Consider the following 18,221-nt stretch of genomic DNA (forward strand, 5'->3'; position numbering starts at 1 on the left):
GGGAGGATGGGATTCGGGGCAGTTCTGATGTCCCAGAGAGGCAATTATTGAAGCACCACAGAGAGAGGGGCAGTTATGAAGGCTCAGATTGGGAGGGGAAGTTTTTGAAGCCCCAGATTAGGAGGGGAAGTTATTGAAGGCCCAGAGAGGTAGGGGCAGTTGTTGAAGGCCCAATTTTTGAAGCCCCAGATGGAGAGGGGCAATTATTAAAGGCTCAGAGAGAGAGGAGCAGGTTTTGAAGCTTCCGATGGGAAGGGGCAGTTATCGAAGCCTCAGATGGAGAGGGAGGGGTAGTTATTTAAGCTCCCGGGGAGAGAGGCAGTTATCGAAGCCTCAGATGGAGAAGGGGTGGTTGCTAAAAACCCAGAGGCGCATCTATCTCGGAGGTGCAACTACTTGAGCTTTCGAAGTCAGTGGTCTCCAAACCGCGGGCACTGCGGGAACGCTATTCGCCCAGTGCACGTATCTGCGATCGTTTTGCGAAGGGACCCCACGAAGGGTTAACGCTTTGCTGGGGCGGGCAGCACGGAGGGAGGGAGGGGTTTTCAATCATTAACAGGAAGTTCTGCACAGACCAGTAACAGTAATGCTCGTGTGGCTGTCCGAGCTGTGCTGTTAACGAGCATTTGAGATCGTACGGGGAATTGGTGACTTGGCTGAACCGGGGTGCTTATCTTCGCTGTGTTTCTTTTTCATGATTGCAGCTCGGAGAAGTTTGGGGGGGTCGACGCGTTTCTTCATCGACTCCGGTTTCTTCCTCTGTCCCTGCGGCCGCCAGTTTAGGTAAGTGACCACTCTAATTCTAACACCATGTTCTTCTCCCCACACTAATCCGACTCATTTCCAAAGCTGCTGAGATCAAATGTGCGGTGGCAGAATGGTTAGCGTGAAAAAGAAGTGACAGGCGGAGGGGAGGTTTCAAAGCATTTCTGTTCAGACTTGAAACGGGGAGGAGCTTTGCGTTTAGAAAGGATTTTCTGTTTCTCTCCCATGCACCGGTTACATTGAGAACTGCTGCCGTCCCGGTCTTGCAGAAGGTGGTTTGCGGTGTCCAGCCGCGTTGCTGAGAGATTGAGAAGAATTTTTTTTAAGTTGTCTAGCTCCTGAGCGTCTCGGAGTGGGAGCGGCTGCAGCCGCCGTTTCCGACAGCAGGGGATAGATTTGCGTTGATGTAGCGCCGCGGACGATGTTGTCGAGACGGCGAGGCGGACACGGCGCTTCTGCATGCGGGAGGCTGCCCCTCACTGGGGCTGGTCTGGTGACGCTTGAACCGGTTGCTTGAGGTGTGTGTAGTGCGAGGCTCTGCGGAAGACAGCAGTGCTTGATATTCCTGACTGGTCAGGGCATGAAGGGATACAGGGGAAAGGCAGGAGATTGGGGCTGGGAGGAAAATGGATCAGTCATGCTGAAATGGTGAATTAGCTCGATGGGCCAAATGGCCGAATTCTGCTCCTATAGCTTAGGGTCTCCAATCCCTGAACGAAGCAGTGAAGACCAACCTGGCTGGTGGTAAGCCGCTGTCCGCAGGTCTGTCAGTTTGGTTCGCCAGTGCAGTGGGTAGTTCTGGCCCCTAACCTGATTGAGGATCCCAGAGGCATTGATCATTCAGCAAAACAGTTTGTTTTGGGGCCTAGATGGGTGTGCACTCGACATTGTCCAGAACAAAGGTTGATGTGCTCTTTGTAGTAGAATCTGTCTCTGGCTGAATAACCACTACCATATTGGATTTCAATGTTTTTTAAATAATCTGTTGAACATAGAGCATCGCTGCACAGTACAGGCTCTTCAGCCCGCCGATGTTGTACTTGCCCCTATGGGACATAGGCTGTGGACAGAGTCCTCTATCCTAGACTAGTCTTTCAAGTTGACCTCAGGTACAGCCCATCTTCTGGGCAAAGATTCTTCCTCTCCCAGGGATGACGTCTTTGGCGTTTCTGGAGCTCTGGGTTTTTAGAAACATAGAAAACCTACAGCACAACACAGGCCCTTTGGCCCACAGTGCTATGCTGAGCATGTACTTACTTTAGAAATTACCTTGGCTTACCCATAGCCCACTATTTTTCTAAGCTCCATGTACCTATCCAAAAGTCTCTTAAAAGACCCTGTAGTATCTGCCTCCACCACCATCGCCGGCAGCCCATTCCATGCGCTCACCAATCTCTGAGTAAAAAACTTACCCCTGACCTCCTCTGTACCTACCTCCAAGCACCTTAAACCTGTGCCCTCTTGTGCTAGCCATTTCAGCCCTTATACACCTCTATCAGGTCACCTCTCATCCTCTGTCCCTCCAAGGAGAAAAGGCCGAGTTCCCTCAACCTATTCTCATTAGTCATGCTCCCCAGTCCAGGCAACATCCTTGTAAATCTCCTCTGCACCCTTTCTGTAGTTTCCACGTCCTTCCCGTAGTGAGGTGACCAGAACTGAACACAGTACTCCCAAGTGGCGTCTGACCAGGGTCCGATATAGCTGCAACGTTACCTCTTGGCTCTTGAACTCAATCAGCTTTTACTGGCCAATGCTCCTTTTACAGCCAGGCTTTGGACCATCCAAGATGAAGTTTCATGATGCTCTGCCTACCCTTTAACCTATTCCAAGATGAATCTAACCCTTCCCCTCTGAATAGCCCTCCATTTTCCTATCATCCATGTGCCTATCTAAAGTCATATATCTGCCTCTATCACCACACCTGCCAGGGGTACCAGGCACTCACCACTCTGTGTAATTTAAAAAAAAACCTAACTCTGACATTTTCCCCATACTTTCCTGCAATTACCTTAAACTTATGCCAGTTTGTATTAGTATTTCTGCCCAGGGGAAGTCTCTGGCTGCCCACTTGATCGGTGCCTATAGATCAGGGTTTCCCAACCTTTTATTCCCCCATGGACCAATACCATTAAGCAAAGGGTCCGTTGAGAACCCATGCTATAAATACCCTATTCGAGGGAGCAGTCTGTAGGAGCTAATGGGCAGACAGCACACTCCAATCAGCATTTACTTTTGATTCTATTGGAATACTCCGGGTGAGCAAGGTTGCAATTGGGTAAGCGCGAGAATTCCGGGGATTGTGCAAGGGGAAATGCTTCTTCTTGAGCTCCATCACCCTACTGAGGCATTGGCAGCTCACCAGTGTCCTTTGTCTGGGGTGGTCCTGGATGATAGAAGTTTGATCAATCCTGTACTTCCATGGACTTTTGGCTTTCACTACAAAACTTCATACATCTTCCAAGCAAAGTTCCCCTCTGTCTGAGGGATGGGGTCTTTGAAGCTTCTGGCATTTCTGTAGCTGTGTTTTTACAAGATGGGGTTGCTAGCTGCATGCCCAATGCTCCTCCTTTCACAGCCGAGCTTGGGACTGACCATGGCAGAGTTATGCAAGGCGAGTAATTCACTGAGAAGGTGAACTTGCTCTGAAAATTTTTGCGTTAGTTTGTGCAGTACAGCATGTGTAACAACATGCTTAGCACTGATTGTTTTAGACAAGCATGCCTTGGTTTTACATCAGTCAGAAAAGTTTTGCGTTGGGCTGCAATGTTCGTGTGCTCATTTATTTTTAACGCTGATGTTTGAGATTGATGGAGCTGCAGAGGACTACCAGGGTCTCTACACTGGAAATGCGCTTGAGGTTGATGAATGTTTCAGGTTTGAATGCAGAAAGCTTGCCGCAGTGTGCTGGTAATGGAGCGGACAGATTGTACGTGACTGGAACTTGTGGTTCTGCTTTAGTCATAGTCAGGCCCTTCAGCCCATCTAGTCTTTGCTGAACTATTAATCTGCCTCGTCTAACCATCCTGCACTGGGGCCATAGCCCTCCATACCCCTCCCATCCATGTACCTATCCAAATTTCTCTGAACTGTTCAAATCAAACCCATATCTGGCACTTGTGGCAGCTCGTTCCACACTCACACCACCCTCTAAGTGAAGAAGTTCACTCTCAGGATCCTCTTACAAATTTCATCTTTCATCCTTAACATATGACCTCTAATTCTCATCTGGGCCAACCTCAGCCTTTTTGCATTTACCACATCTACACTGTATATCTCTCTGAATTTTGTATACCTCTATCAAATCTCCCCTCATTCCCATACGCTGCAGGGAATAATGTCACAAGCACCCTCTGGCATTCTCTGTACTCCCTCAATCCTATTGATGTTGTAGGTGTCCAGGACTGCACAAATACTCCAAGTTTGGTCTCTCCTTTCTCAGAGCTGCATTCAGGCACCTGTAGGGTGGTTGTTCCCTCAGTATAAGAGAGGACCCAGCACGGTAGTGTAATTGGTTAACACAATGCTTTACAGTACCAGTGACCTCCATTTAATTCCTGCTGCTGCCTCAAAGGAGTTTGTATTCTTCCCTAAACTGTGTGGGTTTCCTCCGAGTGTTCTGATTTCCTCCTACAGTCCAAAAACATGCTGGTTGGCAGGCTAATTGGTCGTTGTAAATTGTCCTGTGAGTAGGCGAGGGTGAAATGGGGGGTTGCTGAGCGGTGTGGCTTGAAAGTCTGCAAGGGCCTGTTCCGACTGTATCTCAAGAAAACTGAGAAATAAAAAAATCTCCCTGATTAAAATATTTCTGCAATGTGTTGCTTGATTGGGACTTGTATGAGATTCTTGGAGAAGAGGTGGCAGTTTGTTGCAGTGTACAGGAATGCTAGAGGAATAGACTGTTCGACGACCCCTCAAGTTTGTCCTGTCATTCAGTTATCTGCGCAGGCCCCAACTCCACTCCTGTGTTCGTTCCCCATAGCTTGAAACTCAAAGTCAAAGTAAATTTTTTTATCAAAGTACATGTACGTAACTGTATACAACCCTCAGATTCATTTTTCTGCAGGCATTCTCAGCAAATCTATAGGTAGTAACTAAACAGGATCAATGTAAGATCAACCAGACTGCAGAAGACGACAAACTGTGCAAATGCAAATATAAATACATAGCAATAAATAATGAGAACATGAGATGGTCTTTAAAGTGAGATCTTTGGTTGTGGGAGCATCTCAATGATGTGGCAATAGAGTGTAGTTATTCCTTTTTATTTGAGAGCCTGATGGTAGGGTTAGTAATTGTTCTTGAACTTGGTGCGAGTCCTGAGGCTCCTGTACCTTCTACCTGATGGCAACAGTGAGAAAAGAGCTGGCCTGGATGATGGGGATCTCTGGATGCTGTTTTCCTGTGACACTGTTTCGTGTAGATGTGCTGAATAGTTGGAAGGGCTTTATCTGCGATGTACTGGGCCCAATTCACTCCCTTTTCATTCAAAGGCACTGGTACTTCCATACCAGGCTGTGATGGAGCCAGTCAACATACACACCACTACACATCTATACAAGTATGCCAAAGCTTTAGATGTCATGCCAGATCTCCACAGACTCCTGAGGATTCTGTGGAAGGAGGTGCTGCCATGCTTTTGTTGCAATAGCACTCGCATGCTGACTCCCTGAGCTTTTGAAATTTTATCTGCTTCCTCTTTAAATATGCTTGATTTGCCCCCTGTGATCACCTGGGGTAGAAAGTTCCAGAAATCCGCCGTCCTCTACTGGAAGTTCCTATGCACCTTGGTTTTGAAAGACCACCCCTGGCATAGAAACAGCGATGCCCAGGAGTGGAGAAGTCTACAGAAAGTGGCGGGCACACCCAGTCCATCACAAGTGAAGCCCTTCCCACCACTGATCAGATTTAGAAAGCACTGCCATGAGAAAGCAGCACCCATCAAAGACCAACAGCATCCAGGCCACAGTCTCTGCTCACTGCTGTATGTGAGTCTTGGGTCCTACACCACCAGTTTCAGGAACAGTTATTATCAACAGGCTCCTGAGTTGGTGTGGATAACTTTACTCGCTACAAATCTGAACTGACTCCACAACCTAGACTCGCTTTCAAAGATTGTAACTTAGGTTCTCCATGTGATTTATTTATACTTGCACAGTTTGTCTTTTGCACATTGCTTGTTTGTCAGTCCTTGTTTATGTATAGTTTTTCATAAATTCTACTGCATTTTCCATCTCAATTTCCATTGCAAGTAGGGGAGATTCAAACAAGAGGACATGAGTTGAGAGTTAAGGGGCAAAAGTTTAGGGGTAACACGAGGGGGGGACTTCTTTACTCAGAGAGTGGTAGCTGTGTGGAACGAGCTTCCAGTAGAAGTGGTAGGTTGGATATTGTAATTTTAAAAAATAAATTGGATAGGTATATGGAAAGGAATGGAGGATTATGGGCTGAGTGCAGGTCGGTGAGACTAGGTGAGAGTAAGCGTTTGGCACGGACTAGAATGGCCTAGATGGCCTGTTTCCATGCTGTAATTGTATTATGGTTATATGCATTTCTTTGTTTCCTGTAAATACAGTGAGAAATGCCTGGGTTAGGTATTACTGCCTTTCCATGCTGACTATACTGTTCTCATTATCTGCTGGTTTAATTGCAATTTCCTTATTTTCTTTGTTCTTTAAAGGCTGCTCTGTTTCTTAATTAGATTAGGTTTGTCTTTTTTCTGCTGCTCCAATTACTTCCTCAGTTTCTCTCTCAAATTATAATTCTCACCACTGCCTGTAAGAAGCTTGTACGCGTACCCCGTGACTGCATGGGTTTCCTCTGGGTGCTCTGGTTTCCTCCCACATTCCAGTGACGTACCGGTTGGTAGGTTAACTAGTCATTGTAGATTGTCCCATGATTAGGCTTGGTTTAAAGTGGGGGTTGCTGGGTGGCGTAGCTCGAAGGACCTATTCTGCGCTATAAATAAATAAAATTTTAAAATAAAAATGGAATGTAAGATCTTTCTGTCATCTGATGTCCAATCCAAGAGAAGACTTAAGGAAGTCTTATTTATTTATTTGTAAATATTTTATTTATAATTTTCTACAAACTACAACAAAGAAAAGAAAATCAATAATATATATAGAAGGATCATTGCCATATAAACAAAAATAACAATAATACATGTCTTAACAAATGAGCAAGTCACCCATAGTAAAAAAGGGGGGGAAAAAGGGAAAAAGAAAGAAGGCACCCAATCCATCACCTATGCAACTCCAAGCCAACCATTATATGAGATACACTTTTATTACCCCAGAACCACATATTGTAATAAAAAAAAGGGTCAGCCTGCTACCTGATCAGAAAAAAACAAAAGTCAAAAAAGCTGGAAATGTAGGGTCCGATTATCAAGGGACAAAAGAACAAACACCTGTCAATCTAGGTGAGAGTTATGAAAATATTCGAGAAAAGATCCCCACACCCTATGGAACTTTATGTCCGAATTAGAAAGTGAGTAGTGAATCTTTTTGAGATCTAAACAAGACATAATATCCCTAAGCCATTGAGCATGGGTAGGGGGAACTACGTCTCTCCATTTAAGGAGTACTGCTCGTCTGGCTATAAGAGAGGCAAAAGACAATGTTTGTTGTTTAGCCGGGGTCAGATGCTTGTCAGAGTCTCGAAGAATACCAGAAAGAGCGATCAAAGGATCAGGTTCCAAATGACAATTTAATATAGAAGATAAAGTTTAAAAAAACATCTTTCCAAAATTTTTCCAGAGTATGACAGGCCCAATACAAATGGAAAAGGGAGGCCTCACCTCCTTTGTATTTGTCACACCAGGGACTAATATCAGTCTTTATAGATTGTGAGGAGTGACCCAAGAATTAATACAAGTGAGACCCCTGTTCAGGTCTCTTTCCTGGGGTTCAGTGGGGATGAATGAATGGGAGAGGTTCACAATGGCTTCTCTCAATTGTAGCCTTTCTTGGCTTTGTCTCCAGTCTAGTTTAAAGACTGCATCTACACTTTAACCATGGTTAAGACTGTGTTCTTTGTCCAGTGAATGTGGTCTGGGCCTCGTAGTCCAAACTCTGAATAAGTTGCAGAAATCTTCTGCTTGTCTTGGCTGAGGGGAGCTATCTGACCGAATTCAATTTGGAGCTTTGTGTAGTTTGACTTAAGTGAAGGCTCTAGACAGTTTCTCCTCATACCCATCCATCACAGTCATAACAATATTAAATGCCATTAATATTTTAATAATTTGAGGATCAAACTCCAGGTAAATGTCACGTGTACTTTGAAGCATACAGTGAAACATGTTGTTTTGTGTCAAATCAAATCAGTGATGATTGTGCCAAGGGCAGCCTGCAGCTGTCGCCATTCTTCCAGTGTCGCTCTTGCACAGCTTACTGACCCTAATGTGCACATCACTGGAATGTGGGAGGGAGCCCACACGGTCGAGGGCAGAACTTGCAAACTCCTTACAGGCAGCAGTGGGACCTGAATTAAAGTTGGCACTGTAATAGAGTTATGATGACCGTGATGCAACTCTGCTGCCCCAGTGGTCAAAGTGAGAGGGTCAAGGTTAGATGAGAGATGTGGTAACACTAAATAACCCCATCGTGACCTGGATAAAGCACCGGATTGGCTGGCACTGCAAGAATACAGTGAGCTACAGGTACAATGAAAACCTCGCAGTGGCATTACAGACAGGTGGGTGCAAGCAACACTTGTTGCCTGTTACACCGCTGGTGTTTAGGGCAGCAATGAAGGTCTGTATGGAAGGATTCTTCACTGCTGTTTCTGTAATAATTTTGTTTACCCGTTGGGGCTGTTGGCCCTGAGCTGAACCCCTGGATCTGGAGGGTCAGTGGGCCACTCCAAATCCAGCCTCTACTGTCTGACCTATTTGGCATGGGTGACCCTACCAAGAACCAAAGTGTAATGCCCTGACTTTACCAACATAGCTTTCATTGAGACACGCAAGCCTCCGAATCCTATGACAAAGTTGTAGTCCTCTTGGAGGAAACGGAATATAATTTGTACATAAAATGTACAGCACAGTGAAGAGAGAGAGGAGAAAACACAAAGCAAGGCATTAGTGCAAAAATAAAGACAATCCAAGCGGTGGTCCTTCGTGTCCTGCTGCTCAGGTTGAATTAGGGTTGTGCAGGTCAGTTCGAGAATATGAAGGCTGTAGAACAATTGCTATTCCTGAATCTGGTGGCATGGGACTTGAGGCTTCTGTGTCTCCTGCCTGATGTTAACAGAGTGAAGAGGGCATGGCCCGGACCCTTTATCAGAACGTGCACCCAACCTGATTCCGACAGTTAGGCTCAGAGATCTGGGCTTTAATCCACCTTATCAGGTTCTGATCTGAAGGCTTGTGCTGTTCAGCTATATGTTTTTGTAAAGTTAATGATGAGTCTGATGAATGGAAATGTTAGTGATTTTTAAACTATAATTTTAATTTTTTTTAGTTTAACTCAACTTTTTTCAATTTCCATTTATTTTTCCTCTCATTTTGCAAGTCTTTGAGTGTCAGAGGTTTACCAAAACATTTGCAAATCCTTGTGGATCCTGGCGAGGGGCAGAAGCTGTGCCCTGAGCCTCCCTCTGACAAAGCGGGAATAGGCCCCGCTCAGCAAATCCCAAGAAGGGGTCGTGGTTTCCCATGTGAGAAGTTCACCAAAAGAACCCATTTCTGCTCTCCGGGGCTGCTAGTGGAGAGCATAGTCCAACACTAGTGATATAAAGGAAATACTGTCTCCAAGAGGTGTCCTCAGCTGATAAAATTAACGTAAACTGGGCTGCACATCTAATAAAGGATGTGCTGGCATTGGAGACAGTCCAGAAGTTGTTTACAATGATCCTGGGAATTAAAGTTTAACATGTGAGGAGTATTTGATGTCTCTGGGCCAGTACTAACTGGAATTTAGAAGAATGAGTGGGATTTTATTTAAACATATTAAAAGGCCTGGATGCAGTGGCTATGGAGAAGTTGTTTCCTATGTGGGGGAGTCTAGGACCAGAGGGCACAGGCTCAGAATAGGATGTCCCTTAACAACAGGTGAGAAGGAACTTCTTTCGTCAGTGTGTGATGAATCTGTGGAATTCATTGCCATGGATGGCTGTGGAGGCCGAGTCATTGGATACATTTAAACCAGAGGTTGATGGTTTCTTGATTAGTCAGGACGTCAAAGGATACAAGGAGAAGGCAAGAGAATGAGGTGGAGGGAAAGTAAATCTGCCATGATTGCTGGGCCGAATGGCCTGAATCTGCTCCAATGTCTAATGGTCCTTAAAGTCTAATTCTTCAGAATATGGACTTCAGAGATGCATTGAAAGTCAAGTGGAGAAGTGTGGAGATTTTTCTCTTGTCCACCCTGAAAGGACCAAATGTTTGTGTTTAGCGGAGGTTGTTTGACGAAACATTGGGATCTGGCTCAGAGCATTCTGGGTCGGCTAATTACTCAGGATCGTTTGTTTCATCAGGTGGTGCCTTCTGAAGAATTTGCTGCAGGGATTCCCAACCTGGGGTCCATATACTCCAGTCAAAGGTAGGGGTCCATGGCATAATAAAGGTTGGGAACCCCTGATTTAAAGATGTGAAGATTAGCTTTATTTGTCACATGTATATCGAAACAGTGAAATGTGTTGTTTGCATCGACAACCAACAGAGTCTGAGGATGGTAGCCTGCTAGTGCCACCGTACTTCTGGCGCAAATACAGTAAGCTCACAACTTACTAACCTGAACTCCTGTGTAAATCCTACAACAGCTAGTGGATTCTGCCCAGTACAGCCTGGGTAAAGCCTCCGAGCCATTAGCACATTTATGTGAAACGTTGTCGTAGGAAATCAGCACCCATCATTAGATCCTCACCACCCAGGCCAAGCTCTTTTCTCGCTGCTGCCGTCAGGTAGAAGGTACAAGAGCCTCAGGACTCAAACCACCTGTACAGTTACTACTCCCACAACCATCAGGCTCTTGAACGAAAGGGGATAACTACACTCACTTGTCCATCCATGGAGATGTCCCCATTACTAATTATCTCACTTTGAGGACTCTTTACCTTGCTCATGTTCTCATTATTTATTGCTATTTATTTATGTCTGCATTTGCATAGCTTATTGTCTTTTGCACTCTGGTTGATCTTTCATTGATCATGGTATAGTTAATATTCTATAGGCTTGCTGAGTATGCCCACAGGAAAATGGATCTCAGAGTTGTATGTGGTGACGTGTATGTACTTTGATAATAAAATTGACTTTGAATTTTGGACTCTGGGAGGAAGCCAAAGGAAACGCAGTCATGGGGAGAATGTACAAACTCCTTGAAGACAGCAGAAGGAATTGAACCCCGATCTTATACAACCATCACTGTAAAGCGTTGTGCTAATTGCTATGCTATTGTTACTGTTTCGTGTTTTTTTGGTCATGAAGTGGGCCAGTGACCTAATTTTAAGGTTGTTACTGTTTGTGATGATTGTGTCTTGTGTGGAGATGCATATCTTGTTTCTGGGTTGTATTTAATGAGATTGTAGAACAGTACAAGCCCATCGTCCCATTATTTTAAGTATCTGTCTCTATTACTGTATAACTGATAAGGGGATGGTTTGATTTTTTTTCCCTTTGGAGGTGGTTACCCAGTTGTGAAGTGTGAGAGAAAGGAGAATAGTTTCTATTGTAGCCAAGGGCACTGCGTTCTGGACAATTTAGGTGGCACCCTTTGTTCGATAGATGAGCTGTCTTAAACAATAGTTGTGGGGTCAAAGACGACTTTATTGTCATCTGCACAAGTACTTTTACACAGAGGCACAGTGAAAGCTTGTAGCAGCATCACAGGCACGGAGCTTAAAATGAGCAGCAAATTTATGCTTAATTTACAGGAAAAAAACAGTTTCAACAGAAAAATCAGTTTTTTTTGTGTAGAACGGTCTTAGTGTTGCAACTCTCATTCCGATTCATTTATTTATTACATGTACGTTGAATTGTGTCGTTTGTATTGGCAACCAGCGCAGCTTGATGTTATGGGGACAGCCCGCTTGTGCAGCCACACATTCCAGCCCTAACGTAGCATACCCGCCATGCTCAGCAGGGCAGCACAGAACACAGCAAACAACAAACTACAACAGCAAAAAGAAGCCCCATTCCTCCCTCCTTCCCCCTCCACCCAACGACAAATGTAGTGGTGATTAGGGTTTTGCTGGTTGGTTCAAGGACTCTGTGGAACTGAGCACAAAAATCTAGGCTGAGACTCCAGTGTAGTACTGAGGGAGTGCTGCTCTGCCAGAGGTGCTTCAAAATGAAATATGATACCGAGACATTTCTCTCTTAATTCTGTGGTGCTATTTTTGAATTATGCAGAGGAGTTCAGAAGATAAGTACAGTGGATTCTGGTTCATCAGGCCATCGTTTAATCAGAGACAGCCGCTTATTTAAGAGCAAAAACTAATTGAAAAGAGTGGAATTCCCTTCACTTATTTGGGACACTATGCCACTTAATTGGTGCAGGAAACTGTTGCAGAACAATTTCTAACTAGCTTCAGTCATGTGCACTCGCATGGCCGTTAGACATTACACCATGCTTGGAGCAGTTTTTAAATGGAGTCAGTTGCATGTGTCTTTGTTCAAAAAAACAGCGATATTTATCATAGGTAGTTGGTGAGGAATGAGCAGTAAGACAATTCCGCCTTGTTTTGTTCACTGCGGTTTCGAGCATTCAGGGTCGGAGATGCTAGAAATGCCTGGGAATGAAAGTGAAGCTATTTCACTATTTCAAGTTAGGATCTACAAAGAATTTGAAGGTATCTACAATTGTCTTGAATGATACAAGGAGAATGACGAATTCGAGGATACAATTGTCAACGTCATTTTATGTCAGTAATCTATTATCTGCACTAGGTGTCTGCATCTGATTTTATTCATTTACAGTCCAAAAAATGTGACAAGGATGAATTCCTTCATATGATAGGTGTTAGGAACTAATAGTTTTATAGTACTGTAGTAGTGTTGATAGTGTTCTAATTTGTTCTGCGTTTCATTTAAATGCATATGTTGTTTCTCAGTTTCTTTCTTATACCTTAAGTATTTCCATCAAACTTTAGGTAATTGGGCCAATATATACTGGTCCCATTGAGTCCCAGTTAACTGTAATCCACTCTATTTTGTCTCTTCCAGTCATGTGCCACAGAATGTTTCTATGAAATGTTATGTACTCAATCAATAATGCAGCAAGTATACTGATCTCGATCTCTCTCTGAAAACTGGGGAAAGGTTGGAATAAAATGAGGTCATTGAAGCTCCACCTCCACGTTGGCAGTTCCTGGGGTCGTTGGTCCATGAGGGCCAATGATCCTCCAGGTCTGTGCAAGTCCAGTGGTTGAGACTTGTAGGTCAAAATCTTTGGTGAGTCTCGGTGTCAATGCAGAGGCTGCCATAGTGCAGATGTCAAAGACAGGTTAAAGTTCAGAGGTTGGCAAGTCTGGAGGTTGAAGTCCATAGCTGGTGATTCTGGAGGTTGAGGCCTAAAGTTCCCACTCCATGGGTTGACTTGTCCAGAGGTCATCAGCTGATGCCTGTGAAGTTGGAAGCCTGGAGGTGGACTGTCTTGATGTTGGAGACCTGTTTCTGAGCGTGATTGGGTGGAAAAGGGGCATCTTTTGTGTTGCTGTTGCTTGCACTGTTCTGCTGAACACTGTGTGCACACTATGTTGCAGCTGGAATGTGTAGCAACACTTGTGGGCTGGGCTGCCCTCGGCACATCCTTGGGTTGCGTCAGTTTACGCAAACAATGTATTTCGCTGTGTTAGATGTGCATGTAATCAATAAATAAATCTGAATCTGTTTGTGCATGTCAAACAAATAGATTAGAGCAGCCTTGTGATCTGATCAATGTCAACCTTGGATACTGATGCCACCGCCAGTAAGGCAGACATGTTTTTTCTGGTCATGTTTGCATTCGGAGGCTGCTAAACCTCTCAGAAGCATTTAGGCCATGATCTGTCCTTATTACTGCAGTTGGGAAGGAGGTACAGGAGACCTGCGTCTCACAGCACCATCACTCTTCAACCATCAGACTGTTATTGAACCAATCAGTTCACTCACCCAACTCTGAACTGACTCCACGACCTATGGGCTCACTTTCAAGGATTCTACATCTCATGTTCTCAGTATTATTTGTTTACTCGTTTATGCATTTGCACAGATTGTCATCTATTCCACATTTTGTGCAGCTTTTCATTGATTTCTTCTGTGAATGCCTGTAAGGAAATGAATCTCAGGGTAGTATATGGTGACATGTACGTACTTTGATAAATTTACTTTGTATTTAACAAGTGTTTACATATTTTCATTAAAAGTACTTTGTAAGTGCTCAGATGTTCTGTGGTTGTGAATTGTGGGATGAAAGTGCCAATCTTTCCTCAATAACAAAATTAGAAGGCTTCACGGGCACATTGCTAATCATTTCAGATGTTTTTGGTTCTACAACAGCAAGTGAGCTATTTGGATTTTTTCGGGTAATTAGAGTTAATTAAGCCTTGTGAAGTTGATGCTTTTGCTGGGTTAGTGATTAATGACGGGAGGTGACGACAGTACTTGCAAACAGGCTCTGAGATGTGGAGAACCCATTCAAATTCTGCTCTGAGGGTAATGGCTTTTTCCCCTGGCCACAGAGCCCCACTGTGATGTGCTTCTGAGAGCCAGAGGCGGTGGGTCAGCAGGTCACTGTCATTTCCCTGTGGTGAGGAAGCTAGGGTCTCCTTGCACCAGGACAATGATTTTCATGTTCAGTTGAAGCAGCCTAGGACTAACACAGAGAGCCCTCACTCTTCCAGTCTTGCTCTGTAACCTTTTCTTCCCCTAATCCCCCTCTCTTTACCCACTGCACTGCTCTCTTGCCCTCTCCTCTACTGCCACCTGAATGCCAGCAGCCACTCCTCAGACCCCTCTACCACCCTCCCAACCCTGCTCCCCCTCCTCCTTGCCCTTCCAACCCTACTCCCCCTTCCTATTATCCTACGGCCCCCTCCTCCTCTCCCCAGAATAGGCCATTCCTTCCACTCCTGCACCACCCTCTCCCACGACTTTTCCTTCCTTGAGACCCTGCTGCCCATCATGACTGCCCTACCCCTCTGCCATCTTGCCCTACTTCCCCTCCCCGGCCCCATCCTTTGCCCACCAAGAGCCCTCCTCACTGGCAACAGCTGTGGACAAGTTTACCATTTGGCTTATAATGGAGAGTTAACTCTTTTGGTTTGTAGCGAGCAGGGAAATGGCGAAGTTTCACACTGGTGACAGACATTGCCTGAGGGTCAGCACACATGTTTGAGTGTGCCTGCGTATGTGTGACAAGTTATTCCTGCCACGCCGGTCAGTATAACTTGTGTGGTCCTCTGGCTCGCAGATAAGGGTTTGCTCCTCTCCGATTGTTGGAACCACATCTTGGCCACAGCCCAAAGAATAAACGAAGGGGGAAAATATGGTCCTGAGAAAAACTAGTATCTGTGAGGTAGCAGCAATCGTATCTGTTTCTTATTTTAAAAATTTCAGACTCTCTGTATTTTGTCAGAGTTTCACTTTAGTTGAAGCCTTTCTGCAGAAAGAAATGCTCTACAAGTCGAGAAGCAAACTTAGCAAGAGAAATTGTAACCATGACATAGATGTATTGAGCGAGGCCCAGTGTTACTGGATGTAGATATTGTTCTGAATGAGCACTGCTACCAAAGAGCAGCGTTGTTTGGGTCCAAGGGTCAGAGCCTGCCTTCGTTAATTCGACAGGATGACTTCACTTGGTTGGAATGTGTACCATTAGTGTCAGTTTATAAGCTCCTTTCATGAGCTGGTCCCAGCTGTAGCCTAGTAAAATGTTGCTGGGTTTGTATGTGGCACTGTGCGTGTAATCGGCCAGAAGCTATCCCACTTGGCAAGCGGTTCCAGCTTTTGCAGAATGGATGTTTTTCTTTCGCCCTTTCTGGGGTTTGCCTGTAGCAGGAGGCCTGAACTCAGCTTGGGAAAACGTCTGCTTTCCTGTGATTGCTCCAGCTGAAACTTGGCATGCAAATGAAACTGGAGTGATCAAGAGCTGATTCTAAAAGGCTGTGCCTGTGGTGAGTGGTCCTGTGCATACAGCGTTTACAGGGTCATTTTTTAAATGCTTAGTACGATCTGTGCATGATCCTTGCCTGGAAAATCCCCTCCCACCCCCGACACCCAGAACAGGTTTATGGCTTAATTCTGTGACCCTGTTCTTATGGCTGGCAGGTCAGTGAGATGTGTGGATTTCTATTTGGATACTGTTGACGTGGCTGTGTGTGTGTGTGTGTGTTTGCCAATTTGATTAATAGAGACCTGACAGTATTATTCAGTGTAATTGTGACTGCGACATAGCAGTTCCAAGCCAATTCCCACTCCCACTGTTGGATTCTCTTTCCCCTGTTAACTCTTCAAATGAAAACCTGCAAAAAGTAGTGAGCAAAGCTCTCCCCTCCACTGAGCACACCTACATGGAGTGCTGTTGCAAGAAAGCAGCATCCATCATCAGGGACCCCATTCACTCAGGCCATGCTCGCTATCAGGAGGAAGGCACCGGACTCTCAGGACTGTCACCGCCAGGTTCAGGAACAGTTATCACCCCTCAATCATCAGGCTCTTGAACCACTGGGGATAACTTCATTCACCTTCACTTGCCCCAGCACTGAACTGTTCCCACAACCGATGGGAGTCACTTTCAAGGTCATTTCATCTCGTGTTCTCTATTGCTTTTTTTTCTCTTTTGTATTTGCACAGTTTGTTTTTTGCACATTGGTTGTTCGTTCCTCCTGTTGGGTGTGGTCTTCCATTGATTCTATTATGGTTCTTGAGTTTACTGAGTATGCCCACAAGAAAATGAATCTCACGGTTGTAAATGGTGACATGCATGTACCCTGCTAATTTACTTTGATCTCCATCTGTTGTGTCTTTGCACTTGCTCATGTTGTGATCCAGTTAATCAGATTCCCCAGTTTGTTTCCCTCAGCACGTAGATTATCTTCTTGTGGACGGAAGTGTCATTTGTGGTTTGGTGGCTCGCGCTCTCTCCTGAGTCAGCAAACTGCAGGCTTAAGTCTGTCTTGAGATTACAGATAGACGTCTCTCCTGCCCTACTGAAGGAGGGCGACAAGGTCAGAGTTGCTGCCGTTCACGTGCGACGTTAAACAGAAACTCCATCTGCTGACAGGTGATTGTGTTGGGCCACGTGGCATTATTTAAATGAACACAGGGCTATCTCACGATGTTGTGGCCCAAGTCTATGCGGGAGGAAAAGTGGCTCGTCTGCTGAGAGTTGAGGGCATGCTTTGTTGACACTGGAATGTGTGGTGTCACTTTTGGGAAGTCCCAGACATTAAGTCGTGTAAGTCATTAATGCAACCATTACATTTCCCTGTATTTTTTCTATGTACATGTTGTAAATCAATCTAAATCTGATATTTATCTATTGACATTAGCAAAGCAATCGTTATTGTATTGCCTTTCTTTTTCAGCCCTTTGCCTTTTCCACTGATCACCTCCCAGCTTCTCACTTCAGCTCCTGCCTTCCTCCTCCTCACCTGGTTTTACCTATCACCTTTGAGCTTGTAAACCCTCCCCTCCCACCTTTATTCTGGCTTCTTCCCCTTTCCTTTCTGGTCCTGATGAAGAGTTTCGGTCCAAAACTCTTTGTTCCCCTCCATTGAAGCTGCCTGACCCACTGAGTTCCTCCAGCATGTTGTGTGTGTTACTCTGGATTGCCAGCATCTGCAGAATCTCGGGTTGCTATTTGTGGAAGCCTGCTGTACGTAGATGGTTTGCTGGGATTTGTGCGATGTAACTGCACTGGTAGTGGTTAAGTAACACTTAAAGTGCCAGGTTCAATTCCTGCCACTGTCTGTAAGGAGTTTCTACGTTGACCACGTGGGTTTCCTCCCACATTCCAAAGACATGCGGGTTAGGAGGTTAATTGGCCACATGGTGGTGCAGGCTCATTGGGCATGAAGAGCCAGTTACCGTGCTGGATCTAAAATATGTACAAATGAGGATTACAACCGTGTACTGCTGAGGGGATGTAATGGGTGCTACAGAAATATGAATTTTTTTGTTTTGTGATAATTTAGTATTGGATTTGGTCCACATTAATATCTGTGCTTCCCAGATTTATTTGGGTTTTATTCTGATACTGCTGGCAATGGTCTGGCTTCTGAATGCAAATAATCTTTGTGTTTGCGTTGTTGCTATTTTAAAACTGAGTAAGATTGCTCCGTCATTACAAAATTCAAGTTTAATTATCACATGTACATCAAAATACAGTGAAGTGTGCCTCTTGCATTATCAAGAGGGTCTGAACTAAAGTGCAGGTTTATAGTCACCCAGAGACGCCTCTTACTAATGTGAAGTCGCTTGGTTAGGAAGGGGCATTGGCAAATTGGAGCTCTCTCTTCACCTCCCCCCACGCTGC

At 44.9% G+C, this 18,221-nt stretch overlaps 1 protein-coding gene across 1 annotated transcript in view; it reads left to right on the forward strand.

Annotated features, from left to right (window-relative positions):
* ndst2a (N-deacetylase/N-sulfotransferase (heparan glucosaminyl) 2a) overlaps positions 1-18,221 on the forward strand; it is a 487,958-nt gene that overhangs the window by 273,717 nt on the left and 196,020 nt on the right. Inside the window, exon 5 of the mRNA XM_073025637.1 lies at positions 705-783. The gene's annotated coding sequence lies outside the window, so the exon portion shown is untranslated. The remainder of the gene's footprint in view (positions 1-704; positions 784-18,221) is intronic.

This window comes from Hemitrygon akajei, chromosome 21 (assembly GCF_048418815.1).
Source record: "Hemitrygon akajei chromosome 21, sHemAka1.3, whole genome shotgun sequence".
In the NCBI taxonomy this organism is placed as follows: Eukaryota; Metazoa; Chordata; class Chondrichthyes; order Myliobatiformes; family Dasyatidae; genus Hemitrygon; species Hemitrygon akajei.